The sequence below is a fragment of the Hyla sarda genome, chromosome 9, assembly GCF_029499605.1.
Source record: "Hyla sarda isolate aHylSar1 chromosome 9, aHylSar1.hap1, whole genome shotgun sequence".
Lineage (NCBI taxonomy): Eukaryota > Metazoa > Chordata > Amphibia > Anura > Hylidae > Hyla > Hyla sarda.
The window spans coordinates 151,975,794-151,999,551 of record NC_079197.1 but is presented as its reverse complement, the minus strand read 5'-3'; the positions used below and the strand labels follow the sequence as shown (position 1 = coordinate 151,999,551).

At 43.2% G+C, this 23,758-nt stretch overlaps 42 non-coding genes across 42 annotated transcripts; 29 read left to right on the top strand and 13 right to left on the bottom strand.

Moving 5' to 3' along the window:
* The first annotated feature begins 711 nt into the window (after window positions 1-711).
* Window positions 712-821, top strand: TRNAL-CAA (transfer RNA leucine (anticodon CAA)). Its single transcript has 2 exons — window positions 712-749; window positions 776-821. It is a non-coding gene; the product is annotated as a tRNA-Leu (tRNA).
* A 114-nt stretch (window positions 822-935) lies between these two features.
* TRNAR-UCG (transfer RNA arginine (anticodon UCG)) lies at window positions 936-1,008 on the bottom strand. Its single transcript has one exon. It is a non-coding gene; the product is annotated as a tRNA-Arg (tRNA).
* A 238-nt stretch (window positions 1,009-1,246) lies between these two features.
* Window positions 1,247-1,356, top strand: TRNAL-CAA (transfer RNA leucine (anticodon CAA)). Its single transcript has 2 exons — window positions 1,247-1,284; window positions 1,311-1,356. It is a non-coding gene; the product is annotated as a tRNA-Leu (tRNA).
* Window positions 1,357-1,786: 430 nt separating this feature from the next.
* On the top strand, window positions 1,787-1,896 carry TRNAL-CAA (transfer RNA leucine (anticodon CAA)). The gene is made up of 2 exons: window positions 1,787-1,824; window positions 1,851-1,896. It is a non-coding gene; the product is annotated as a tRNA-Leu (tRNA).
* A 975-nt stretch (window positions 1,897-2,871) lies between these two features.
* On the top strand, window positions 2,872-2,981 carry TRNAL-CAA (transfer RNA leucine (anticodon CAA)). Its single transcript has 2 exons — window positions 2,872-2,909; window positions 2,936-2,981. It is a non-coding gene; the product is annotated as a tRNA-Leu (tRNA).
* Window positions 2,982-3,410: 429 nt separating this feature from the next.
* TRNAL-CAA (transfer RNA leucine (anticodon CAA)) lies at window positions 3,411-3,520 on the top strand. Its single transcript has 2 exons — window positions 3,411-3,448; window positions 3,475-3,520. It is a non-coding gene; the product is annotated as a tRNA-Leu (tRNA).
* A 430-nt stretch (window positions 3,521-3,950) lies between these two features.
* TRNAL-CAA (transfer RNA leucine (anticodon CAA)) lies at window positions 3,951-4,060 on the top strand. The gene is made up of 2 exons: window positions 3,951-3,988; window positions 4,015-4,060. It is a non-coding gene; the product is annotated as a tRNA-Leu (tRNA).
* A 434-nt stretch (window positions 4,061-4,494) lies between these two features.
* On the top strand, window positions 4,495-4,604 carry TRNAL-CAA (transfer RNA leucine (anticodon CAA)). The gene is made up of 2 exons: window positions 4,495-4,532; window positions 4,559-4,604. It is a non-coding gene; the product is annotated as a tRNA-Leu (tRNA).
* A 429-nt stretch (window positions 4,605-5,033) lies between these two features.
* Window positions 5,034-5,143, top strand: TRNAL-CAA (transfer RNA leucine (anticodon CAA)). Its single transcript has 2 exons — window positions 5,034-5,071; window positions 5,098-5,143. It is a non-coding gene; the product is annotated as a tRNA-Leu (tRNA).
* Window positions 5,144-5,573: 430 nt separating this feature from the next.
* On the top strand, window positions 5,574-5,683 carry TRNAL-CAA (transfer RNA leucine (anticodon CAA)). Its single transcript has 2 exons — window positions 5,574-5,611; window positions 5,638-5,683. It is a non-coding gene; the product is annotated as a tRNA-Leu (tRNA).
* Window positions 5,684-5,797: 114 nt separating this feature from the next.
* Window positions 5,798-5,870, bottom strand: TRNAR-UCG (transfer RNA arginine (anticodon UCG)). Its single transcript has one exon. It is a non-coding gene; the product is annotated as a tRNA-Arg (tRNA).
* Window positions 5,871-6,112: 242 nt separating this feature from the next.
* On the top strand, window positions 6,113-6,222 carry TRNAL-CAA (transfer RNA leucine (anticodon CAA)). Its single transcript has 2 exons — window positions 6,113-6,150; window positions 6,177-6,222. It is a non-coding gene; the product is annotated as a tRNA-Leu (tRNA).
* Window positions 6,223-6,342: 120 nt separating this feature from the next.
* On the bottom strand, window positions 6,343-6,415 carry TRNAR-UCG (transfer RNA arginine (anticodon UCG)). Its single transcript has one exon. It is a non-coding gene; the product is annotated as a tRNA-Arg (tRNA).
* A 444-nt stretch (window positions 6,416-6,859) lies between these two features.
* TRNAL-CAA (transfer RNA leucine (anticodon CAA)) lies at window positions 6,860-6,969 on the top strand. The gene is made up of 2 exons: window positions 6,860-6,897; window positions 6,924-6,969. It is a non-coding gene; the product is annotated as a tRNA-Leu (tRNA).
* A 116-nt stretch (window positions 6,970-7,085) lies between these two features.
* Window positions 7,086-7,158, bottom strand: TRNAR-UCG (transfer RNA arginine (anticodon UCG)). The gene has a single exon. It is a non-coding gene; the product is annotated as a tRNA-Arg (tRNA).
* Window positions 7,159-7,626: 468 nt separating this feature from the next.
* On the bottom strand, window positions 7,627-7,699 carry TRNAR-UCG (transfer RNA arginine (anticodon UCG)). The gene has a single exon. It is a non-coding gene; the product is annotated as a tRNA-Arg (tRNA).
* A 787-nt stretch (window positions 7,700-8,486) lies between these two features.
* On the top strand, window positions 8,487-8,596 carry TRNAL-CAA (transfer RNA leucine (anticodon CAA)). Its single transcript has 2 exons — window positions 8,487-8,524; window positions 8,551-8,596. It is a non-coding gene; the product is annotated as a tRNA-Leu (tRNA).
* Window positions 8,597-9,570: 974 nt separating this feature from the next.
* Window positions 9,571-9,680, top strand: TRNAL-CAA (transfer RNA leucine (anticodon CAA)). The gene is made up of 2 exons: window positions 9,571-9,608; window positions 9,635-9,680. It is a non-coding gene; the product is annotated as a tRNA-Leu (tRNA).
* Window positions 9,681-10,656: 976 nt separating this feature from the next.
* TRNAL-CAA (transfer RNA leucine (anticodon CAA)) lies at window positions 10,657-10,766 on the top strand. The gene is made up of 2 exons: window positions 10,657-10,694; window positions 10,721-10,766. It is a non-coding gene; the product is annotated as a tRNA-Leu (tRNA).
* Window positions 10,767-11,740: 974 nt separating this feature from the next.
* On the top strand, window positions 11,741-11,850 carry TRNAL-CAA (transfer RNA leucine (anticodon CAA)). Its single transcript has 2 exons — window positions 11,741-11,778; window positions 11,805-11,850. It is a non-coding gene; the product is annotated as a tRNA-Leu (tRNA).
* A 976-nt stretch (window positions 11,851-12,826) lies between these two features.
* Window positions 12,827-12,936, top strand: TRNAL-CAA (transfer RNA leucine (anticodon CAA)). Its single transcript has 2 exons — window positions 12,827-12,864; window positions 12,891-12,936. It is a non-coding gene; the product is annotated as a tRNA-Leu (tRNA).
* A 434-nt stretch (window positions 12,937-13,370) lies between these two features.
* Window positions 13,371-13,480, top strand: TRNAL-CAA (transfer RNA leucine (anticodon CAA)). Its single transcript has 2 exons — window positions 13,371-13,408; window positions 13,435-13,480. It is a non-coding gene; the product is annotated as a tRNA-Leu (tRNA).
* A 430-nt stretch (window positions 13,481-13,910) lies between these two features.
* On the top strand, window positions 13,911-14,020 carry TRNAL-CAA (transfer RNA leucine (anticodon CAA)). The gene is made up of 2 exons: window positions 13,911-13,948; window positions 13,975-14,020. It is a non-coding gene; the product is annotated as a tRNA-Leu (tRNA).
* Window positions 14,021-14,134: 114 nt separating this feature from the next.
* Window positions 14,135-14,207, bottom strand: TRNAR-UCG (transfer RNA arginine (anticodon UCG)). The gene has a single exon. It is a non-coding gene; the product is annotated as a tRNA-Arg (tRNA).
* A 242-nt stretch (window positions 14,208-14,449) lies between these two features.
* On the top strand, window positions 14,450-14,559 carry TRNAL-CAA (transfer RNA leucine (anticodon CAA)). The gene is made up of 2 exons: window positions 14,450-14,487; window positions 14,514-14,559. It is a non-coding gene; the product is annotated as a tRNA-Leu (tRNA).
* Window positions 14,560-14,679: 120 nt separating this feature from the next.
* TRNAR-UCG (transfer RNA arginine (anticodon UCG)) lies at window positions 14,680-14,752 on the bottom strand. Its single transcript has one exon. It is a non-coding gene; the product is annotated as a tRNA-Arg (tRNA).
* A 473-nt stretch (window positions 14,753-15,225) lies between these two features.
* TRNAR-UCG (transfer RNA arginine (anticodon UCG)) lies at window positions 15,226-15,298 on the bottom strand. The gene has a single exon. It is a non-coding gene; the product is annotated as a tRNA-Arg (tRNA).
* A 241-nt stretch (window positions 15,299-15,539) lies between these two features.
* On the top strand, window positions 15,540-15,649 carry TRNAL-CAA (transfer RNA leucine (anticodon CAA)). Its single transcript has 2 exons — window positions 15,540-15,577; window positions 15,604-15,649. It is a non-coding gene; the product is annotated as a tRNA-Leu (tRNA).
* Window positions 15,650-16,078: 429 nt separating this feature from the next.
* Window positions 16,079-16,188, top strand: TRNAL-CAA (transfer RNA leucine (anticodon CAA)). The gene is made up of 2 exons: window positions 16,079-16,116; window positions 16,143-16,188. It is a non-coding gene; the product is annotated as a tRNA-Leu (tRNA).
* Window positions 16,189-16,308: 120 nt separating this feature from the next.
* Window positions 16,309-16,381, bottom strand: TRNAR-UCG (transfer RNA arginine (anticodon UCG)). Its single transcript has one exon. It is a non-coding gene; the product is annotated as a tRNA-Arg (tRNA).
* Window positions 16,382-16,623: 242 nt separating this feature from the next.
* On the top strand, window positions 16,624-16,733 carry TRNAL-CAA (transfer RNA leucine (anticodon CAA)). Its single transcript has 2 exons — window positions 16,624-16,661; window positions 16,688-16,733. It is a non-coding gene; the product is annotated as a tRNA-Leu (tRNA).
* A 114-nt stretch (window positions 16,734-16,847) lies between these two features.
* Window positions 16,848-16,920, bottom strand: TRNAR-UCG (transfer RNA arginine (anticodon UCG)). Its single transcript has one exon. It is a non-coding gene; the product is annotated as a tRNA-Arg (tRNA).
* Window positions 16,921-17,702: 782 nt separating this feature from the next.
* On the top strand, window positions 17,703-17,812 carry TRNAL-CAA (transfer RNA leucine (anticodon CAA)). The gene is made up of 2 exons: window positions 17,703-17,740; window positions 17,767-17,812. It is a non-coding gene; the product is annotated as a tRNA-Leu (tRNA).
* Window positions 17,813-17,932: 120 nt separating this feature from the next.
* On the bottom strand, window positions 17,933-18,005 carry TRNAR-UCG (transfer RNA arginine (anticodon UCG)). The gene has a single exon. It is a non-coding gene; the product is annotated as a tRNA-Arg (tRNA).
* A 444-nt stretch (window positions 18,006-18,449) lies between these two features.
* TRNAL-CAA (transfer RNA leucine (anticodon CAA)) lies at window positions 18,450-18,559 on the top strand. Its single transcript has 2 exons — window positions 18,450-18,487; window positions 18,514-18,559. It is a non-coding gene; the product is annotated as a tRNA-Leu (tRNA).
* Window positions 18,560-19,219: 660 nt separating this feature from the next.
* On the bottom strand, window positions 19,220-19,292 carry TRNAR-UCG (transfer RNA arginine (anticodon UCG)). The gene has a single exon. It is a non-coding gene; the product is annotated as a tRNA-Arg (tRNA).
* A 242-nt stretch (window positions 19,293-19,534) lies between these two features.
* TRNAL-CAA (transfer RNA leucine (anticodon CAA)) lies at window positions 19,535-19,644 on the top strand. The gene is made up of 2 exons: window positions 19,535-19,572; window positions 19,599-19,644. It is a non-coding gene; the product is annotated as a tRNA-Leu (tRNA).
* Window positions 19,645-19,760: 116 nt separating this feature from the next.
* On the bottom strand, window positions 19,761-19,833 carry TRNAR-UCG (transfer RNA arginine (anticodon UCG)). The gene has a single exon. It is a non-coding gene; the product is annotated as a tRNA-Arg (tRNA).
* A 787-nt stretch (window positions 19,834-20,620) lies between these two features.
* On the top strand, window positions 20,621-20,730 carry TRNAL-CAA (transfer RNA leucine (anticodon CAA)). Its single transcript has 2 exons — window positions 20,621-20,658; window positions 20,685-20,730. It is a non-coding gene; the product is annotated as a tRNA-Leu (tRNA).
* Window positions 20,731-21,704: 974 nt separating this feature from the next.
* On the top strand, window positions 21,705-21,814 carry TRNAL-CAA (transfer RNA leucine (anticodon CAA)). The gene is made up of 2 exons: window positions 21,705-21,742; window positions 21,769-21,814. It is a non-coding gene; the product is annotated as a tRNA-Leu (tRNA).
* Window positions 21,815-22,790: 976 nt separating this feature from the next.
* Window positions 22,791-22,900, top strand: TRNAL-CAA (transfer RNA leucine (anticodon CAA)). Its single transcript has 2 exons — window positions 22,791-22,828; window positions 22,855-22,900. It is a non-coding gene; the product is annotated as a tRNA-Leu (tRNA).
* Window positions 22,901-23,334: 434 nt separating this feature from the next.
* On the top strand, window positions 23,335-23,444 carry TRNAL-CAA (transfer RNA leucine (anticodon CAA)). The gene is made up of 2 exons: window positions 23,335-23,372; window positions 23,399-23,444. It is a non-coding gene; the product is annotated as a tRNA-Leu (tRNA).
* The last annotated feature ends 314 nt before the right edge of the window (window positions 23,445-23,758 follow it).

The following is a 23,758-nucleotide window of genomic DNA, read 5'->3' as shown; positions in this document are numbered from 1 at the left end:
AAGATGATTTCCACTTATCACTGATCTCCCACTTCTGAAAAAAAAAAAGATTGCTGTTTCTCTCTCTAATCAACAAACATTGATATTCTTCATTCTCCGACAATAACAAAGGGATATTTAACATTTTTAGTGTTCCCAAGGAGGAAGAGGAAAGGGTATGGTAGCTGTGTTTGTCAGGATGGCCGAGTGGTCCAAGGTGCCAGACTCAAGAGTAGTTTCTTCCCCATACTTGGGTGTTCTAGTCTCCAGATGGAGGTGTGGGTTCAAATCCCACTTCTGACAATGTGTTTTTGGCCTAAGACACGGTCACGTGCCTCTAACTGATATTCTACTTTTAGGAGTCATGAGAGCACATTCTTACGAACGTTAAAAGAGGAAATGAACACGTCACCCAAATGCGACCACAAGGGACTCGAACCCTCAATCTTCTAATCAGAAGTCAGACGCCTTATCCATTAGGCCACGCGGTCTAGTTTGGTTGGCCTGCGTTTAGGATTTCGAACCACTTTAAAGCGATCCAAGATGAACTACAATGTGTAAAAGATGATTTCCATTTATCACTGATCTCCCAACTCTGAAAAAAAAAAGATTGCTGTTTCTCTCTCTAATCAACAAACATTGATATTCTTCATCCTCCGACTATAACAAAGGTATATTTAACATTTTAAGTGTTCCCAAGGGGGAAGAGGAAAAGGTAAGGAAGCTGTGTTTGTCAGGATGGCCGAGTGGTCTAAGGCGCCAGACTCAAGAGTAGTTTCTTCCCCATACTTGGGTGTTCTGGTCTCCAGATGGAGGCGTGGGTTCAAATCCCACTTCTGACAATGCGTTTTTGGCCTAAGACACGGTCACGTGCCTCTAACTGACATTTTACTTTTAGGAGTCATGAGAGCACATTCTTACTAACGTTAAAAGGAGATGAACACGTCAACCAAATGCAACCACGAAGGGACTCGAACCCTCAATCTTCTGATTCGAAGTCAGACGCCTTATCCATTAGACCACGCGGTCTTGTTTGGTTGGCCTGCGTTAAGGATTTCGAACCACTTTAAAGCGATCCAAGATGAACTACAATGTGTAAAAGATGATTTCCACTTATCACTGATCTCCCACTTCTGAAAAAAAGATTGCTGTTTCTCTCTCTAATCAACAAACATTGATATTCTTCATTCTCCGACAATAACAAAGGGATATTTAACATTTTTAGTGTTCCCAAGGGGGAAGAGGAAAGGGTATGGTAGCTGTGTTTGTCAGGATGGCCGAGTGGTCTAAGGCGCCAGACTCAAGAGTAGTTTCTTCCCCATACTTGGGTGTTCTGGTCTCCAGATGGAGGCGTGGGTTCAAATCCCACTTCTGACAATGTGTTTTTGGCCTAAGACATGGTCAGGTGCCTCTAACTGATATTCTACCTTTAGGAGTCATGAGAGCACATTCTTACGAACGTTAAAAGAGGAAATGAACACGTCAACCAAATGCGACCACAAGGGACTCGAACCCTCAATCTTCTGATTCGAAGTCAGACGCCTTATCCATTAGGCCACACGGTCTTGTTTTGTTGGCCTGCGTTAATGATTTCGAACCACTTTAAAGCGATCCAAGATGAACTACAATGTGTAAAAGATGATTTCCACTTATCACTGATCTCCCACTTCTGAAAAAAAAAAAGATTGCTGTTTCTCTCTCTAATCAACAAACATTGATATTCTTCATTCTCCGACAATAACAAAGGGATATTTAACATTTTTAGTGTTCCCAAGGGGGAAGAGGAAAGGGTATGGTAGCTGTGTTTGTCAGGATGGCCGAGTGGTCTAAGGCGCCAGACTCAAGAGTAGTTTCTTCCCCATACTTGGGTGTTCTGGTCTCCAGATGGAGGCGTGGGTTCAAATCCCACTTCTGACAATGTGTTTTTGGCCTAAGACACGGTCACGTGCCTCTAACTGATATTCTACCTTTAGGAGTCATGAGAGCACATTCTTACGAACGTTAAAAGAGGAAATGAACACGTCAACCAAATGCGACCACAAGGGACTCGAACCCTCAATCTTCTGATTCGAAGTCAGACGCCTTATCCATTAGGCCACACGGTCTTGTTTGGTTGGCCTGCGTTAAGGATTTCGAACCACTTTAAAGCGATCCAAGATGAACTACAATGTGTAAAAGATGATTTCCACTTATCACTGATCTCCCACTTCTGAAAAAAAAAAAGATTGCTGTTTCTCTCTCTAATCAACAAACATTGATATTCTTCATTCTCCGACAATAACAAAGGGATATTTAACATTTTTAGTGTTCCCAAGGGGGAAGAGGAAAGGGTATGGTAGCTGTGTTTGTCAGGATGGCCGAGTGGTCTAAGACGCCAGACTCAAGAGTAGTTTCTTCCCCATACTTGGGTGTTCTGGTCTCCAGATGGAGGCGTGGGTTCAAATCCCACTTCTGACAATGTGTTTTTGGCCTAAGACACGGTCACGTGCCTCTAACTGATATTTTACTTTTAGGAGTCATGAGAGCACATTCTTACGAACGTTAAAAGGAGATGAACATGTCAACCAAGTGCCACTGCGACCACGAAGGGACTCGAACCCTCAATCTTCTGATCCAAAGTCAGACACCTTATCCATTAGGCCACACGGTCCTGACTGGTTGGCCAGTGTTAAGGATTCCGAACTACTTTAAAACTATCCAAGATTAATTACAATGTGTAAAAGATGATTTCCACTTATCACTGATCTCCCACTTCTGAAAAAAAAAAAGATTGCTGTTTCTCTCTCTAATCAACAAACATTGATATTCTTCATTCTCCGACAATAACAAAGGGATATTTAACATTTTTAGTGTTCCCAAGGGGGAAGAGGAAAGGGTATGGTAGCTGTGTTTGTCAGGATGGCCGAGTGGTCTAAGGCGCCAGACTCAAGAGTAGTTTCTTCCCCATACTTGGGTGTTCTGGTCTCCAGATGGAGGTGTGGGTTCAAATCCCACTTCTGACAATGCGTTTTTGGCCTAAGACACGGTCACGTGCCTCTAACTGACATTTTACTTTTAGGAGTCATGAGAGCACATTCTTACGAACGTTAAAAGGAGATGAACACGTCAACCAAATGCGACCACGAAGGGACTCGAACCCTCAATCTTCTGATTCAAAGTCAGACGCCTTATCCATTAGACCACGCTGTCTTGTTTGGTTGGCCTGCGTTAAGGATTTCGAACCACTTTAAAGCGATCCAAGATGAACTACAATGTGTAAAAGATGATTTCCACTTATCACTGATCTCCCACTTCTGAAAAAAAAAAAGATTGCTGTTTCTCTCTCTAATCAACAAACATTGATATTCTTCATTCTCCGACAATAACAAAGGGATATTTAACATTTTTAGTGTTCCCAAGGGGGAAGAGGAAAGGGTATGGTAGCTGTGTTTGTCAGGATGGCCGAGTGGTCTAAGGCGCCAGACTCAAGAGTAGTTTCTTCCCCATACTTGGGTGTTCTGGTCTCCAGATGGAGGCGTGGGTTCAAATCCCACTTCTGACAATGTGTTTTTGGCTTAAGACACGGTCACGTGCCTCTAACTGATATTCTACCTTTAGGAGTCATGAGAGCACATTCTTACGAACGTTAAAAGAGGAAATGAACACGTCAACCAAATGCGACCAGAAGGGACTCGAACCCTCAATCTTCTGATTCGAAGTCAGACGCCTTATCCATTAGGCCACACGGTCTTGTTTGGTTGGCCTGCGTTAAGGATTTCGAACCACTTTAAAGCGATCCAAGATGAACTACAATGTGTAAAAGATGATTTCCACTTATCACTGATCTCCCACTTCTGAAAAAAAAAAAGATTGCTGTTTCTCTCTCTAATCAACAAACATTGATATTCTTCATTCTCCGACAATAACAAAGGGATATTTAACATTTTTAGTGTTCCCAAGGGGGAAGAGGAAAGGGTATGGTAGCTGTGTTTGTCAGGATGGCCGAGTGGTCTAAGGCGCCAGACTCAAGAGTAGTTTCTTCCCCATACTTGGGTGTTCTGGTCTCCAGATGGAGGCGTGGGTTCAAATCCCACTTCTGACAATGTGTTTTTGGCCTAAGACACGGTCACGTGCCTCTAACTGATATTTTACTTTTAGGAGTCATGAGAGCACATTTTTACGAACGTTAAAAGGAGATGAACATGTCAACCAAGTGCCACTGCGACCACGAAGGGACTCAAACCCTCAATCTTCTGATCCGAAGTCAGACACCTTATCCATTAGGCCACACGGTCCTGACTGGTTGGCCAGTGTTAAGGATTCCGAACTACTTTAAAACTATCCAAGATTAATTACAATGTGTAAAAGATGATTTCCACTTATCACTGATCTCCCACTTCTGAAAAAAAAAAGATTGCTGTTTCTCTCTCTAATCAACAAACATTGATATTCTTCATTCTCCGACAATAACAAAGGGATATTTAACATTTTTAGTGTTCCCAAGGGGGAAGAGGAAAGGGTATGGTAGCTGTGTTTGTCAGGATGGCCGAGTGGTCTAAGGCGCCAGACTCAAGAGTAGTTTCTTCCCCATACTTGGGTGTTCTGGTCTCCAGATGGAGGCGTGGGTTCAAATCCCACTTCTGACAATGCGTTTTTGGCCTAAGACACGGTCACGTGCCTCTAACTGACATTTTACTTTTAGGAGTCATGAGAGCACATTCTTACGAACGTTAAAAGGAGATGAACACGTCAACCAAATGCGACCACGAAGGGACTCGAACCCTCAATCTTCTGATTCAAAGTCAGACGCCTTATCCATTAGACCACGCGGTCTTGTTTGGTTGGCCTGCGTTAAGGATTTCGAACCACTTTAAAGCGATCCAAGATGAACTACAATGTGTAAAAGATGATTTCCACTTATCACTGATCTCCCACTTCTGAAAAAAAAAAAGATTGCTGTTTCTCTCTCTAATCAACAAACATTGATATTCTTCATTCTCCGACAATAACAAAGGGATATTTAACATTTTTAGTGTTCCCAAGGGGGAAGAGGAAAGGGTATGGTAGCTGTGTTTGTCAGGATGGCCGAGTGGTCTAAGGCGCCAGACTCAAGAATAGTTTCTTCCCCATACTTGGGTGTTCTGGTCTCCAGATGGAGGCGTGGGTTCAAATCCCACTTCTGACAATGTGTTTTTGGCCTAAGACACGGTCACGTGCCTCTAACTGATATTCTACCTTTAGGAGTCATGAGAGCACATTCTTACGAACGTTAAAAGAGGAAATGAACACGTCAACCAAATGCGACCACAAGGGACTCGAACCCTCAATCTTCTGATTCGAAGTCAGACGCCTTATCCATTAGGCCACACGGTCTTGTTTGGTTGGCCTGCTTTAAGGATTTCGAACCACTTTAAAGCGATCCAAGATGAACTACAATGTGTAAAAGATGATTTCCATTTATCACTGATCTCCCACTTCTGAAAAAAAAAAAGATTGCTGTTTCTCTCTCTAATCAACAAACATTGATATTCTTCATTCTCCGACAATAACAAAGGGATATTTAACATTTTTAGTGTTCCCAAGGGGGAAGAGGAAAGGGTATGGTAGCTGTGTTTGTCAGGATGGCCGAGTGGTCTAAGGCGCCAGACTCAAGAGTAGTTTCTTCCCCATACTTGGGTGTTCTGGTCTCCAGATGGAGGCGTGGGTTCAAATCCCACTTCTGACAATGTGTTTTTGGCCTAAGACACGGTCACGTGCCTCTAACTGATATTCTACTTTTAGGAGTCATGAGAGTACATTCTTACGAACGTTAAAAGGAGATGAACACGTCAACCAAATGCGACCACGAAGGGACTCGAACCCTCAATCTTCTGATTCGAAGTCAGACGCCTTATCCATTAGGCCACGCGGTCTTGTTTGGTTGGCCAGCGTTAAGGATTTCGAACCACTTTAAAGCGATCCAAGATGAACTACAATGTGTAAAAGATGATTTCCACTTATCACTGATCTCCCACTTCTGAAAAAAAAAGAGATTGCTGTTTCTCTCTCTAATCAACAAACATTGATATTCTTCATCCTCCGACTATAACAAAGGGATATTTAACATTTATAGTGTTCCCAAGGGGGAAGAGGAAAAGGTAAGGAAGCTGTGTTTGTCAGGATGGCCGAGTGGTCTAAGGCGCCAGACTCAAAAGTAGTTTCTTCCCCATACTTGGGTGTTCTGGTCTCCAGATGGAGGCGTGGGTTCAAATCCCACTTCTGACAATGTGTTTTTGGCCTAAGACACGGTCACGTGCCTCTAACTGATATTTTACTTTTAGGAGTCATGAGAGCACATTCTTACGAACGTTAAAAGGAGATGAACACGTCAACCAAGTGCCACTGCGACCACGAAGGGACTCGAACCCTCAATCTTCTGATCCGAAGTCAGACGCCTTATCCATTAGGCCACACAGTCCTGACTGGTTGGCCCGTGTTAAGGATTCCGAACTACTTTAAAACTATCCTAGATTAATTACAATGTGTAAAAGATGATTTCCACTTATCACTGATCTCCCTCTTCTGAAAAAAAAAAAAGATTGCTGTTTCTCTCTCTAATCAACAAACATTGATATTCCTCATTCTCCGACAATAACAAAGGGATATTTAAATTTTTAGTGTTCCCAAGGGGGAAGAGGAAAAGGTGAGGAAGCTGTGTTTGTCAGGATGGCCGAGTGGTCTAAGGCGCCAGACTCAAGAGTAGTTTCTTCCCCATACTTGGGTGTTCTGGTCTCCCAATGGAGGTGTGGGTTCAAAGCCCACTTTTGACAATGCATTTTTTGGCCTAAGACATGGTTCCGTGCCTCTAACTAATTTTTAGTGTTCCCAAGGGGGAAGAGGAAAAGGTAAGGAAGCTGTGTTTGTCAGGATGGCCGAGTGGTCTAAGGCGCCAGACTCAAGAGTAGTTTCTTCCCCATACTTGGGTGTTCTGGTCTCCAGATGGAGGCGTGGGTTCAAATCCCACTTCTGACAATGCGTTTTTGGCCTAAGACACGGTCACGTGCCTCTAACTGATATTCTACTTTTAGGAGTCATGAGAGCACATTCTTACGAACGTTAAAAGAGGAAATGAACACGTCAACCAAATGCAACCACGAAGGGACTCGAACCCTCAATCTTCTGATTCGAAGTCAGACACCTTATCCATTAGGCCACGCGGTCTTGTTTGGTTGGCCTGCGTTAAGGATTTCGAACCACTTTAAAGCGATACAAGATGAACTACAATGTGTAAAAGATGATTTCCACTTATCACTGATCTCCCACTTCTGAAAAAAAAAGAGATTGCTGTTTCTCTCTCTAATCAACAAACATTGATATTCTTCATCCTCCGACAATGACAAAGGGATATTTAACTTTTTTAGTGTTCCCAAGGGGGAAGAGGAAAAGGTAAGAAAGCTGTGTTTGTCAGGATGGCCGAGTGGTCTAAGGTGCCAGACTCAAGAGTAGTTTCTTCCCCATACTTGGGTGTTCTGGTCTCCAGATGGAGGCGTGGGTTAAAATCCCACTTCTGACAATGCGTTTTTGGCCTAAGACACGGTCACGTGCCTCTAACTGATATTCTACTTTTAGGAGTCATGAGAGCACATTCTTACGAACGTTAAAATAGGAAATGAACACGTCAACCAAATGCAACCACGAAGGGACTCGAACCCTCAATCTTCTGATTCGAAGTCAGACGCCTTATCCATTAGGCCACGCGGTCTTGTTTGGTTGGCCTGCGTTAAGGATTTCGAACCACTTTAAAGCGATCCAAGATGAACTACAATGTGTAAAAGATGATTTCCATTTATCACTGATCTCCCAACTCTGGAAAAAAAAAAGATTGCTGTTTCTCTCTCTAATCAACAAACATTGATATTGTTCATCCTCCGACTATAACAAAGTGATATTTAACATTTTTAGTGTTCCCAAGGGGGAAGAGGCAAAGGTAAGGAAGCTGTGTTTGTCAGGATGGCTGAGTGGTCTAAGGAGCCAGACTCAAGAGTAGTTTCTTCCCCATACTTGGGTGTTCTGGTCTCCAGATGGAGGCGTGGGTTCAAATCCCACTTCTGACAATGCGTTTTTGGCCTAAGACACGGTCACGTGCCTCTAACTGATATTTTACTTTTAGGAGTCATGAGAGCACATTCTTACGAACGTTAAAAGGAGATGAACACGTCAACCAAGTGCCACTTCGACCACGAAGGGACTCAAACCCTCAATCTTCTGACCCGAAGTCAGACGCCTTATCCATTAGGCCACACGGTCCTGACTGGTTGGCTCATGTTAAGGATTTCGAACCACTTTAAAGCGATCCAAGATGAACTACAATGTGTAAAAGATGATTTCCACTTATCACTGATCTCCCACTTCTGAAAAAAAAAGAGATTGCTGTCTCTCTCTTTAATCAACAAACATTGATATTCTTCATCCTCCGACTATAACAAAGGGATACTTAACATTTTTAGTGTTCCCAAGGGGGAAGAGGAAAAGGTAAGGAAGCTGTGTTTGTCAGGATGGCCGAGTGGTCTAAGGCGCCAGACTCAAGAGTAGTTTCTTCCCCATACTTGGGTGTTCTGGTCTCCAGATGGAGGCGTGGGTTCAAATCCCACTTCTGACAATGTGTTTTTGGCCTAAGACACGGTCACGTGCCTCTAACTGATATTTTACTTTTAGGAGTCATGAGAGCACATTCTTACGAACGTTAAAAGGAGATGAACACGTCAACCAAGTGCCACTGCGACCACGAAGGGACTCGAACCCTCAATCTTCTGATCCGAAGTCAGACGCCTTATCCATTAGGCACACGGTCCTGACTGGTTGGCCAGTGTTAAGGATTCCGAACTACTTTAAAACTATCCAAGATTAATTACAATGTGTAATAGATGAGTTCCACTTATCACTGATCTCCCACTTCTGAAAAAAAAAAAGATTGCTGTTTCTCTCTCTAATCAACAAACATTGATATTCTTCATTCTCCGACAATAACAAAGGGATATTTAACATTTTTAGTGTTCCCAAGGGGGAAGAGGAAAGGGTATGGTAGCTGTGTTTGTCAGGATGGCTGAGTGGTCTAAGGCGCCAGACTCAAGAGTAGTTTCTTCCCCATACTTGGGTGTTCTTGTCTCCAGATGGAGGCGTGGGATCAAATCCCACTTCTGACAATGTGTTTTTGGCCTAAGACACGGTCACGTGCCTCTAACTGATATTCTACTTTTAGGAGTCATGAGAGCACATTCTTACGAACGTTAAAAGAGGAAATGAACACGTCAACCAAATGCGACCACACGGGACTCGAACCCTCAATCTTCTGATTCGAAGTCAGACGCCTTATCCATTAGGCCACGCGGTCTTGTTTGGTTGGCTTGCGTTAAGGATTTCGAACCACTTTAAATCGATCCAAGATGAACTGCAATGTGTAAAAGATGATTTCCACTTATCACTGATCTCCCACTTCTGAAAAAAAAAGAGATTGCTGTTTCTCTCTCTAATCAACAAACATTGATATTCTTCATCCTCCGACAATGACAAAGGGATATTTAACTTTTTTAGTGTTCCCAAGGGGGAAGAGGAAAAGGTAAGAAAGCTGTGTTTGTCAGGATGGCCGAGTGGTCTAAGGTGCCAGACTCAAGAGTAGTTTCTTCCCCATACTTGGGTGTTCTGGTCTCCAGATGGAGGCGTGGGTTCAAATCCCACTTCTGACAATGCGTTTTTGGCCTAAGACACGGTCACGTGCCTCTAACTGATATTCTACTTTTAGGAGTCATGAGAGCACATTCTTACGAACGTTAAAATAGGAAATGAACACGTCAACCAAATGCAACCACGAAGGGACTCGAACCCTCAATCTTCTGATTCAAAGTCAGACGCCTTATCCATTAGGCCACGCGGTCTTGTTTGGTTGGCCTGCGTTAAGGATTTCGAACCACTTTAAAGCGATCCAAGATGAACTACAATGTGTAAAAGATGATTTCCATTTATCACTGATCTCCCAACTCTGGAAAAAAAAAAGATTGCTGTTTCTCTCTCTAATCAACAAACATTGATATTGTTCATCCTCCGACTATAACAAAGTGATATTTAACATTTTTAGTGTTCCCAAGGGGGAAGAGGCAAAGGTAAGGAAGCTGTGTTTGTCAGGATGGCTGAGTGGTCTAAGGAGCCAGACTCAAGAGTAGTTTCTTCCCCATACTTGGGTGTTCTGGTCTCCAGATGGAGGCGTGGGTTCAAATCCCACTTCTGACAATGCGTTTTTGGCCTAAGACACGGTCACGTGCCTCTAACTGATATTTTACTTTTAGGAGTCATGAGAGCACATTCTTACGAACGTTAAAAGGAGATGAACACGTCAACCAAGTGCCACTTCGACCACAAAGGGATTCAAACCCTCAATCTTCTGACCCGAAGTCAGACGCCTTATCCATTAGGCCACACGGTCCTGAATGGTTGGCTCATGTTAAGGATTTCGAACCACTTTAAAGCGATCCAAGATGAACTACAATGTGTAAAAGATGATTTCCACTTATCACTGATCTCCCACTTCTGAAAAAAAAAGAGATTGCTGTCTCTCTCTTTAATCAACAAACATTGATATTCTTCATCCTCCGACTATAACAAAGGGATACTTAACATTTTTAGTGTTCCCAAGGGGGAAGAGGAAAAGGTAAGGAAGCTGTGTTTGTCAGGATGGCCGAGTGGTCTAAGGCGCCAGACTCAAGAGTAGTTTCTTCCCCATACTTGGGTGTTCTGGTCTCCAGATGGAGGCGTGGGTTCAAATCCCACTTCTGACAATGTGTTTTTGGCCTAAGACACGGTCACGTGCCTCTAACTGATATTTTACTTTTAGGAGTCATGAGAGCACATTCTTACGAACGTTAAAAGGAGATGAACACGTCAACCAAGTGCCACTGCGACCACGAAGGGACTCGAACCCTCAATCTTCTGATCCGAAGTCAGACGCCTTATCCATTAGGCACACGGTCCTGACTGGTTGGCCAGTGTTAAGGATTCCGAACTACTTTAAAACTATCCAAGATTAATTACAATGTGTAATAGATGAGTTCCACTTATCACTGATCTCCCACTTCTGAAAAAAAAAAAGATTGCTGTTTCTCTCTCTAATCAACAAACATTGATATTCTTCATTCTCCGACAATAACAAAGGGATATTTAACATTTTTAGTGTTCCCAAGGGGGAAGAGGAAAGGGTATGGTAGCTGTGTTTGTCAGGATGGCTGAGTGGTCTAAGGCGCCAGACTCAAGAGTAGTTTCTTCCCCATACTTGGGTGTTCTTGTCTCCAGATGGAGGCGTGGGATCAAATCCCACTTCTGACAATGTGTTTTTGGCCTAAGACACGGTCACGTGCCTCTAACTGATATTCTACTTTTAGGAGTCATGAGAGCACATTCTTACGAACGTTAAAAGAGGAAATGAACACGTCAACCAAATGCGACCACACGGGACTCGAACCCTCAATCTTCTGATTCGAAGTCAGACGCCTTATCCATTAGGCCACGCGGTCTTGTTTGGTTGGCTTGCGTTAAGGATTTCGAACCACTTTAAATCGATCCAAGATGAACTGCAATGTGTAAAAGATGATTTCCACTTATCACTGATCTCCCACTTCTGAAAAAAAAAGAGATTGCTGTTTCTCTCTCTAATCAACAAACATTGATATTCTTCATCCTCCGACAATGACAAAGGGATATTTAACTTTTTTAGTGTTCCCAAGGGGGAAGAGGAAAAGGTAAGAAAGCTGTGTTTGTCAGGATGGCCGAGTGGTCTAAGGTGCCAGACTCAAGAGTAGTTTCTTCCCCATACTTGGGTGTTCTGGTCTCCAGATGGAGGCGTGGGTTCAAATCCCACTTCTGACAATGCGTTTTTGGCCTAAGACACGGTCACGTGCCTCTAACTGATATTCTACTTTTAGGAGTCATGAGAGCACATTCTTACGAACGTTAAAATAGGAAATGAACACGTCAACCAAATGCAACCACGAAGGGACTCGAACCCTCAAGCTTCTGATTCAAAGTCAGACGCCTTATCCATTAGGCCACGCGGTCTTGTTTGGTTGGCCTGCGTTAAGGATTTCGAACCACTTTAAAGCGATCCAAGATGAACTACAATGTGTAAAAGATGATTTCCATTTATCACTGATCTCCCAACTCTGGAAAAAAAAAAGATTGCTGTTTCTCTCTCTAATCAACAAACATTGATATTGTTCATCCTCCGACTATAACAAAGTGATATTTAACATTTTTAGTGTTCCCAAGGGGGAAGAGGCAAAGGTAAGGAAGCTGTGTTTGTCAGGATGGCTGAGTGGTCTAAGGAGCCAGACTCAAGAGTAGTTTCTTCCCCATACTTGGGTGTTCTGGTCTCCAGATGGAGGCGTGGGTTCAAATCCCACTTCTGACAATGCGTTTTTGGCCTAAGACACGGTCACGTGCCTCTAACTGATATTTTACTTTTAGGAGTCATGAGAGCACATTCTTACGAACGTTAAAAGGAGATGAACACGTCAACCAAGTGCCACTTCGACCACGAAGGGACTCAAACCCTCAATCTTCTGACCCGAAGTCAGACGCCTTATCCATTAGGCCACACGGTCCTGACTGGTTGGCTCATGTTAAGGATTTCGAACCACTTTAAAGCGATCCAAGATGAACTACAATGTGTAAAAGATGATTTCCACTTATCACTGATCTCCCACTTCTGAAAAAAAAAGAGATTGCTGTCTCTCTCTTTAATCAACAAACATTGATATTCTTCATCCTCCGACTATAACAAAGGGATACTTAACATTTTTAGTGTTCCCAAGGGGGAAGAGGAAAAGGTAAGGAAGCTGTGTTTGTCAGGATGGCCGAGTGGTCTAAGGCGCCAGACTCAAGAGTAGTTTCTTCCCCATACTTGGGTGTTCTGGTCTCCAGATGGAGGCGTGGGTTCAAATCCCACTTCTGACAATGTGTTTTTGGCCTAAGACACGGTCACGTGCCTCTAACTGATATTTTACTTTTAGGAGTCATGAGAGCACATTCTTACGAACGTTAAAAGGAGATGAACACGTCAACCAAGTGCCACTGCGACCACGAAGGGACTCGAACCCTCAATCTTCTGATCCGAAGTCAGACGCCTTATCCATTAGGCACACGGTCCTGACTGGTTGGCCAGTGTTAAGGATTCCGAACTACTTTAAAACTATCCAAGATTAATTACAATGTGTAATAGATGAGTTCCACTTATCACTGATCTCCCACTTCTGAAAAAAAAAAAGATTGCTGTTTCTCTCTCTAATCAACAAACATTGATATTCTTCATTCTCCGACAATAACAAAGGGATATTTAACATTTTTAGTGTTCCCAAGGGGGAAGAGGAAAGGGTATGGTAGCTGTGTTTGTCAGGATGGCTGAGTGGTCTAAGGCGCCAGACTCAAGAGTAGTTTCTTCCCCATACTTGGGTGTTCTGGTCTCCAGATGGAGGCGTGGGTTCAAATCCCACTTCTGACAATGTGTTTTTGGCCTAAGACACGGTCACGTGCCTCTAACTGATATTCTACTTTTAGGAGTCATGAGAGCACATTCTTACGAACGTTAAAAGAGGAAATGAACACGTCAACCAAATGCGACCACACGGGACTCGAACCCTCAATCTTCTGATTCGAAGTCAGACGCCTTATCCATTAGGCCACGCGGTCTTGTTTGGTTGGCTTGCGTTAAGGATTTCGAACCACTTTAAATCGATCCAAGATGAACTACAATGTGTAAAAGATGATTTCCACTTATCACTGATCTCCCACTTCTGAAAAAAAAAGAGATTGCTGTTTCTCTCTCTAATCAACAAACATTGATATTCTTCATCCTCCGACTATAACAAAGGGATATTTAACATTTTTAGTGTTCCCAAGGGGGAAGAGGAAAAGGTAAGGAAGCTGTGTTTGTCAGGATGGCCGAGTGGTCTAAGGCGCCAGACTCAAGAGTAGTTTCTTCCCCATATTTGGGTGTTCTGGTCTCCAGCTGGAGGCGTGGGTTCAAATCCCACTTCTGACAATGTGTTTTTGGCCTAAGACACGGTCTAGTGCCTCTAACTGACTTTTTACTTTTAGGAGTCATGAGAGCACATTCTTACGAACGTTAAAAGGAGATGAACACGTCAACCAAATGCGACCACGAAGGGACTCAAACCCTCAATCTTCTGATTCGAAGTCAGACGCCTTATCCATTAGGCCACACGGTCTTGTTTGGTTGGCCTGCGTTAAGGATTTCGAACAACTTCAAAGCGATCCAAGATGAACTACAATGTGTAAAACATGATTTCCACTTATCACTGATCTCCCACTTCTGAAAAAAAAAGAGATTGCTGTTTCTCTCTCTAATCAACAAACATTGATATTCTTCATTCTCCGACAATAACAAAGGGATATTTAACATTTTTAGTGTTCCCAAGGGGGAAGAGGAAAGGGTATGGTAGCTGTGTTTGTCAGGATGGCCGAGTGGTCTAAGGCGCCAGACTCAAGAGTAGTTTCTTCCCCATACTTGGGTGTTCTGGTCTCCAGATGGAGGCGTGGGTTCAAATCCCACTTCTGACAATGTGTTTTTGGCCTAAGACACGGTCACGTGCCTCTAACTGATATTTTACTTTTAGGAGTCATGAGAGCACATTCTTACGAACGTTAAAAGGAGATGAACACATCAACCAAGTGCCACTGCGACCACGAAGGGACTCGAACCCTCAATCTTCTGATTCGAAGTCAGACGCCTTCTCCATTAGGCCACACGGTCCTGACTGGTTGGCCCGAGTTAAGGATTCCGAACTACTTTAAAACTATCCAAGATTAATTACAATGTGTAAAAGATGATTTCCACTTATCACTGATCTCCCACTTCTGAAAAAAAAAAAAGATTGCTGTTTCTCTCTCTAATCAACAAACATTGATATTCCTCATTCTCCGACAATAACAAAGGGATATTTATAATTTTTAGTGTTCCCAAGGGGGAAGAGGAAAAGATACGGTAGCTGTGTTAGTCAGGATGGCCGAGTGGTCTAAGGTGCCAAACTCAAGAGAAGTTTCTTCCCCATATTTGGGTGTTCTGGTCTCCAGATGGAGGCGTGGGTTCAAATCCCACTTCTGACAATGCGTTTTTGGCCTAAGACACGGTCACATGCCTCTAACTGATATTTTACTTTTAGGAGTCATGAGAGCACATTCTTACGAACGTTAAAAGGAGATGAACACGTCAACCAAGTGCCACTGCGACCACGAAGGGACTCGAACCCTCAATCTTCTGATCCGAAGTCAGACGCCTTATCCATTAGGCCACACAGTCCTGACTGGTTGGCCCGTGTTAAGGATTCCGAACTACTTTAAAACTATCCAAGATTAATTACAATGTGTAAAAGATGATTTCCACTTATCACTGATCTCCCACTTCTGAAAAAAAAAAAGATTGCTGTTTCTCTCTCTAATCAACAAACATTGATATTCTTCATTCTCCGACAATAACAAAGGGATATTTAACATTTTTAGTGTTCCCAAGGGGAAGAGGAAAAGGTTCGGTAGCTGTGTTTGTCAGGATGGCCGAGTGGTCTAAGGCGCCAGACTCAAGAGTAGTTTCTTCCCCATACTTGGGTGTTCTGGTCTCCAGATGGAGGCGTGGGTTCAAATCCCACTTCTGACAATGCGTTTTTGGCCTAAGACACGGTCACATGCCTCTAACTGATATTCTACTTTTAGGAGTCATGAGAGCACATTCTTACGAACGTTAAAAGAGGAAATGAACAAGTCAACCAAATGCGACCACAAGGGACTCAAACCCTCAATCTTCTGATCCGAAGTCAGACGCCTTATCCATTAGGCCATGCGGTCTTGTTTGGTTGACCTGCGTTAAGGATTTCGAACCACTTTAAAGCGATCCAAGATGAACTACAATGTGTAAAAGATGATTTCCATTTATCACTGATCTCCCAACTCTGAAAAAAAAAAGATTGCTGTTTCTCTCTCTAATCAACAAACATTGATATTCTTCATCCTCCGACTATAACAAAGGGATATTTAACATTTATAGTGTTCCCAAGGGGGAAGAGGAAAAGGTAAGGAAGCTGTGTTTGTCAGGATGGCCGAGTGGTCTAAGGCGCCAGACTCAAGAGTAGTTTCTTCCCCATACTTGGGTGTTCTGGTCTCCAGATGGAGGCGTGGGTTCAAATCCCACTTCTGACAATGCGTTTTTGGCCTAAGACACGGTCACGTGCCTCTAACTGATATTTTACTTTTAGGAGTCATGAGAGCACATTCTTACGAACGTTAAAAGGAGATGAACATGTCAACCAAGTGCCACTGCGACCACGAAGGGACTCGAACCCTCAATCTTCTGATTCGAAGTCAGACGCCTTATCCATTAGGCCACACGGTCTTGTTTGGTTGGCCTGCGTTAAGGATTTCGAACCACTTTAAAGCGATCCAAGATGAACTACAATGTGTAAAAGATGATTTCCACTTATCACTGATCTCCCACTTCTGAAAAAAAAAAAGATTGCTGTTTCTCTCTCTAATCAACAAACATTGATATTCTTCATTCTCCGACAATAACAAAGGGATATTTAACATTTTTAGTGTTCCCAAGGGGGAAGAGTAAATGGTACAGTAGCTGTGTTTGTCAGGATGGCCGAGTGGTCTAAGGTGCCAGACTCAAGAGTAGTTTCTTCCCCATACTTGGGTGTTCTGGTCTCCAGATGGAGGCGTGGGTTCAAATCCCACTTCTGACTATGCGTTTTTGGCCTAAGACACGGTCACGTGCCTCTAACTGACTTTTTACTTTTAGGAGTCATGAGAGCACATTCTTACGAACGTTAAAAGGAGATGAACACGTCAACCAAATGCGACCACGAAGGGACTCGAACCCTCAATCTTCTGATTCGAAGTCAGACACCTTATCCATTAGGCCACGCGGTCTTGTTTGGTTGGCCAGCGTTAAGGATTTCGAACCACTTTAAAGCGATCCAAGATGAACTACAATGTGTAAAAGATGATTTCCACTTATCACTGATCTCCCACTTCTGAAAAAAAAAGAGATTGCTGTTTCTCTCTCTAATCAACAAACATTGATATTCTTCATCCTCCGACTATAACAAAGGGATATTTAACATTTATAGTGTTCCCAAGGGGGAAGAGGAAAAGGTAAGGAAGCTGTGTTTGTCTGGATGGCCGAGTGGTCTAAGGCGCCAGACTCAAGAGTAGTTTCTTCCCCATACTTGGGTGTTCTGGTCTCCAGATGGAGGCGTGGGTTCAAATCCCACTTCTGACAATGTGTTTTTGGCCTAAGACACGGTCACGTGCCTCTAACTGATATTCTACCTTTAGGAGTCATGAGAGCACATTCTTACGAACGTTAAAAGAGGAAATGAACACGTCAACCAAATGCGACCACAAGGGACTCGAACCCTCAATCTTCTGATTCGAAGTCAGACGCCTTATCCATTAGGCCACACGGTCTTGTTTGGTTGGCCTGCGTTAAGGATTTCGAACCACTTTAAAGCGATCCAAGATGAACTACAATGTGTAAAAGATGATTTCCATTTATCACTGATCTCCCACTTCTGAAAAAAAAAAAGATTGCTGTTTCTCTCTCTAATCAACAAACATTGATATTCTTCATTCTCCGACAATAACAAAGGGATATTTAACATTTTTAGTGTTCCCAAGGGGGAAGAGGAAAGGGTATGGTAGCTGTGTTTGTCAGGATGGCCGAGTGGTCTAAGGCGCCAGACTCAAGAGTAGTTTCTTCCCCATACTTGGGTGTTCTGGTCTCCAGATGGAGGCGTGGGTTCAAATCCCACTTCTGACAATGTGTTTTTGGCCTAAGACACGGTCACGTGCCTCTAACTGATATTCTACTTTTAGGAGTCATGAGAGTACATTCTTACGAACGTTAAAAGGAGATGAACACGTCAACCAAGTGCCACTGCGACCACGAAGGGACTCGAACCCTCAATCTTCTGATCCGAAGTCAGACGCCTTATCCATTAGGCCACACAGTCCTGACTGGTTGGCCCGTGTTAAGGATTCCGAACTACTTTAAAACTATCCAAGATTAATTACAATGTGTAAAAGATGATTTCCACTTATCACTGATCTCCCTCTTCTGAAAAAAAAAAAAGATTGCTGTTTCTCTCTCTAATCAACAAACATTGATATTCCTCATTCTCCGACAATAACAAAGGGATATTTAAATTTTTAGTGTTCCCAAGGGGGAAGAGGAAAAGGTGAGGAAGCTGTGTTTGTCAGGATGGCCGAGTGGTCTAAGGCGCCAGACTCAAGAGTAGTTTCTTCCCCATACTTGGGTGTTCTGGTCTCCCAATGGAGGCGTGGGTTCAAAGCCCACTTTTGACAATGCATTTTTTGGCCTAAGACATGGTTCCGTGCCTCTAACTAATTTTTAGTGTTCCCAAGGGGGAAGAGGAAAAGGTAAGGAAGCTGTGTTTGTCAGGATGGCCGAGTGGTCTAAGGCGCCAGACTCAAGAGTAGTTTCTTCCCCATACTTGGGTGTTCTGGTCTCCAGATGGAGGCGTGGGTTCAAATCCCACTTCTGACAATGCGTTTTTGGCCTAAGACACGGTCACGTGCCTCTAACTGATATATTAATTTTAGGAGTCATGAGAGCACATTCTTACGAACGTTAAAAGGAGATGAACACGTCAACCAAGTGCCACTGCGACCACGAAGGGACTCAAACCGTGAATCTTCTGATCCGAAGTCAGACGCCTTATCCATTAGGCCACACGGTCCTGACTGGTTGGCTCATGTTAAGGATTCCGAACTACTTTAAAACTATCCAAGATTAATTACAATGTGTAAAAGATGATTTCCACTTATCACTGATCTCCCACTTCTGAAAAAAAAAAGATTGCTGTTTCTCTCTCTAATCAACAAACATTGATATTCTTCATTCTCCGACAATAACAAAGGGATATTTAACATTTTTAGTGTTCCCAAGGGGGAAGAGGAAACGGGATGGTAGCTGTGTTTGTCAGGATGGCCGAGTGGTCTAAGGCGCCAGGCTCAAGAGTAGTTTCTTCCCCATACTTGGGTGTTCTGGTCTCCAGATGGAGGCGTGGGTTCAAATCCCAATTCTGACAATGCGTTTTTGGCCTAAGACACGGTCACGTGCCTCTAACTGATATTCTACTTTTAGGAGTCATGAGAGCACATTCTTACGAACGTTAAAAGAGGAAATGAACACGTCAACCAAATGCAACCACGAAGGGACTCGAACCCTCAATCTTCTGATTCGAAGTCAGACACCTTATCCATTAGGCCACGCGGTCTTGTTTGGTTGGCCTGCGTTAAGGATTTCGAACCACTTTAAAGCGATACAAGATGAACTACAATGTGTAAAAGATGATTTCCACTTATCACTGATCTCCCACTTCTGAAAAAAAAAGAGATTGCTGTTTCTCTCTCTAATCAACAAACATTGATATTCTTCATCCTCCGACAATGACAAAGGGATATTTAACTTTTTTAGTGTTCCCAAGGGGGAAGAGGAAAAGGTAAGAAAGCTGTGTTTGTCAGGATGGCCGAGTGGTCTAAGGTGCCAGACTCAAGAGTAGTTTCTTCCCCATACTTGGGTGTTCTGGTCTCCAGATGGAGGCGTGGGTTCAAATCCCACTTCTGACAATGCGTTTTTGGCCTAAGACACGGTCACGTGCCTCTAACTGATATTCTACTTTTAGGAGTCATGAGAGCACATTCTTACGAACGTTAAAATAGGAAATGAACACGTCAACCAAATGCAACCACGAAGGGACTCGAACCCTCAATCTTCTGATTCGAAGTCAGACGCCTTATCCATTAGGCCACGCGGTCTTGTTTGGTTGGCCTGCGTTAAGGATTTCGAACCACTTTAAAGCGATCCAAGATGAACTACAATGTGTAAAAGATGATTTCCATTTATCACTGATCTCCCAACTCTGGAAAAAAAAAAGATTGCTGTTTCTCTCTCTAATCAACAAACATTGATATTGTTCATCCTCCGACTATAACAAAGTGATATTTAACATTTTTAGTGTTCCCAAGGGGGAAGAGGCAAAGATAAGGAAGCTGTGTTTGTCAGGATGGCTGAGTGGTCTAAGGAGCCAGACTCAAGAGTAGTTTCTTCCCCATACTTGGGTGTTCTGGTCTCCAGATGGAGGCGTGGGTTCAAATCCCACTTCTGACAATGCGTTTTTGGCCTAAGACACGGTCACGTGCCTCTAACTGATATTTTACTTTTAGGAGTCATGAGAGCACATTCTTACGAACGTTAAAAGGAGATGAACACGTCAACCAAGTGCCACTTCGACCACGAAGGGACTCAAACCCTCAATCTTCTGACCCGAAGTCAGACGCCTTATCCATTAGGCCACACGGTCCTGACTGGTTGGCTCATGTTAAGGATTTCGAACCACTTTAAAGCGATCCAAGATGAACTACAATGTGTAAAAGATGATTTCCACTTATCACTGATCTCCCACTTCTGAAAAAAAAAGAGATTGCTGTCTCTCTCTTTAATCAACAAACATTGATATTCTTCATCCTCCGACTATAACAAAGGGATACTTAACATTTTTAGTGTTCCCAAGGGGGAAGAGGAAAAGGTAAGGAAGCTGTGTTTGTCAGGATGGCCGAGTGGTCTAAGGCGCCAGACTCAAGAGTAGTTTCTTCCCCATACTTGGGTGTTCTGGTCTCCAGATGGAGGCGTGGGTTCAAATCCCACTTCTGACAATGTGTTTTTGGCCTAAGACACGGTCACGTGCCTCTAACTGATATTTTACTTTTAGGAGTCATGAGAGCACATTCTTACGAACGTTAAAAGGAGATGAACACGTCAACCAAGTGCCACTGCGACCACGAAGGGACTCGAACCCTCAATCTTCTGATCCGAAGTCAGACGCCTTATCCATTAGGCACACGGTCCTGACTGGTTGGCCAGTGTTAAGGATTCCGAACTACTTTAAAACTATCCAAGATTAATTACAATGTGTAATAGATGAGTTCCACTTATCACTGATCTCCCACTTCTGAAAAAAAAAAAGATTGCTGTTTCTCTCTCTAATCAACAAACATTGATATTCTTCATTCTCCGACAATAACAAAGGGATATTTAACATTTTTAGTGTTCCCAAGGGGGAAGAGGAAAGGGTATGGTAGCTGTGTTTGTCAGGATGGCTGAGTGGTCTAAGGCGCCAGACTCAAGAGTAGTTTCTTCCCCATACTTGGGTGTTCTGGTCTCCAGATGGAGGCGTGGGATCAAATCCCACTTCTGACAATGTGTTTTTGGCCTAAGACACGGTCACGTGCCTCTAACTGATATTCTACTTTTAGGAGTCATGAGAGCACATTCTTACGAACGTTAAAAGAGGAAATGAACACGTCAACCAAATGCGACCACACGGGACTCGAACCCTCAATCTTCTGATTCGAAGTCAGACGCCTTATCCATTAGGCCACGCGGTCTTGTTTGGTTGGCTTGCGTTAAGGATTTCGAACCACTTTAAATCGATCCAAGATGAACTACAATGTGTAAAAGATGATTTCCACTTATCACTGATCTCCCACTTCTGAAAAAAAAAGAGATTGCTGTTTCTCTCTCTAATCAACAAACATTGATATTCTTCATCCTCCGACAATGACAAAGGGATATTTAACTTTTTTAGTGTTCCCAAGGGGGAAGAGGAAAAGGTAAGAAAGCTGTGTTTGTCAGGATGGCCGAGTGGTCTAAGGTGCCAGACTCAAGAGTAGTTTCTTCCCCATACTTGGGTGTTCTGGTCTCCAGATGGAGGCGTGGGTTCAAATCCCACTTCTGACAATGCGTTTTTGGCCTAAGACACGGTCACGTGCCTCTAACTGATATTCTACTTTTAGGAGTCATGAGAGCACATTCTTACGAACGTTAAAATAGGAAATGAACACGTCAACCAAATGCAACCACGAAGGGACTCGAACCCTCAATCTTCTGATTCAAAGTCAGACGCCTTATCCATTAGGCCACGCGGTCTTGTTTGGTTGGCCTGCGTTAAGGATTTCGAACCACTTTAAAGCGATCCAAGATGAACTACAATGTGTAAAAGATGATTTCCATTTATCACTGATCTCCCAACTCTGGAAAAAAAAAAGATTGCTGTTTCTCTCTCTAATCAACAAACATTGATATTGTTCATCCTCCGACTATAACAAAGTGATATTTAACATTTTTAGTGTTCCCAAGGGGGAAGAGGCAAAGGTAAGGAAGCTGTGTTTGTCAGGATGGCTGAGTGGTCTAAGGAGCCAGACTCAAGAGTAGTTTCTTCCCCATACTTGGGTGTTCTGGTCTCCAGATGGAGGCGTGGGTTCAAATCCCACTTCTGACAATGCGTTTTTGGCCTAAGACACGGTCACGTGCCTCTAACTGATATTTTACTTTTAGGAGTCATGAGAGCACATTCTTACGAACGTTAAAAGGAGATGAACACGTCAACCAAGTGCCACTTCGACCACGAAGGGACTCAAACCCTCAATCTTCTGACCTGAAGTCAGACGCCTTATCCATTAGGCCACACGGTCCTGACTGGTTGGCTCATGTTAAGGATTTCGAACCACTTTAAAGCGATCCAAGATGAACTACAATGTGTAAAAGATGATTTCCACTTATCACTGATCTCCCACTTCTGAAAAAAAAAGAGATTGCTGTCTCTCTCTTTAATCAACAAACATTGATATTCTTCATCCTCCGACTATAACAAAGGGATACTTAACATTTTTAGTGTTCCCAAGGGGGAAGAGGAAAAGGTAAGGAAGCTGTGTTTGTCAGGATGGCCGAGTGGTCTAAGGCGCCAGACTCAAGAGTAGTTTCTTCCCCATACTTGGGTGTTCTGGTCTCCAGATGGAGGCGTGGGTTCAAATCCCACTTCTGACAATGTGTTTTTGGCCTAAGACACGGTCACGTGCCTCTAACTGATATTTTACTTTTAGGAGTCATGAGAGCACATTCTTACGAACGTTAAAAGGAGATGAACACGTCAACCAAGTGCCACTGCGACCACGAAGGGACTCGAACCCTCAATCTTCTGATCCGAAGTCAGACGCCTTATCCATTAGGCACACGGTCCTGACTGGTTGGCCAGTGTTAAGGATTCCGAACTACTTTAAAACTATCCAAGATTAATTACAATGTGTAATAGATGAGTTCCACTTATCACTGATCTCCCACTTCTGAAAAAAAAAAAGATTGCTGTTTCTCTCTCTAATCAACAAACATTGATATTCTTCATTCTCCGACAATAACAAAGGGATATTTAACATTTTTAGTGTTCCCAAGGGGGAAGAGGAAAGGGTATGGTAGCTGTGTTTGTCAGGATGGCTGAGTGGTCTAAGGCGCCAGACTCAAGAGTAGTTTCTTCCCCATACTTGGGTGTTCTGGTCTCCAGATGGAGGCGTGGGTTCAAATCCCACTTCTGACAATGTGTTTTTGGCCTAAGACACGGTCACGTGCCTCTAACTGATATTCTACTTTTAGGAGTCATGAGAGCACATTCTTACGAACGTTAAAAGAGGAAATGAACACGTCAACCAAATGCGACCACACGGGACTCGAACCCTCAATCTTCTGATTCGAAGTCAGACGCCTTATCCATTAGGCCACGCGGTCTTGTTTGGTTGGCTTGCGTTAAGGATTTCGAACCACTTTAAATCGATCCAAGATGAACTACAATGTGTAAAAGATGATTTCCACTTATCACTGATCTCCCACTTCTGAAAAAAAAAGAGATTGCTG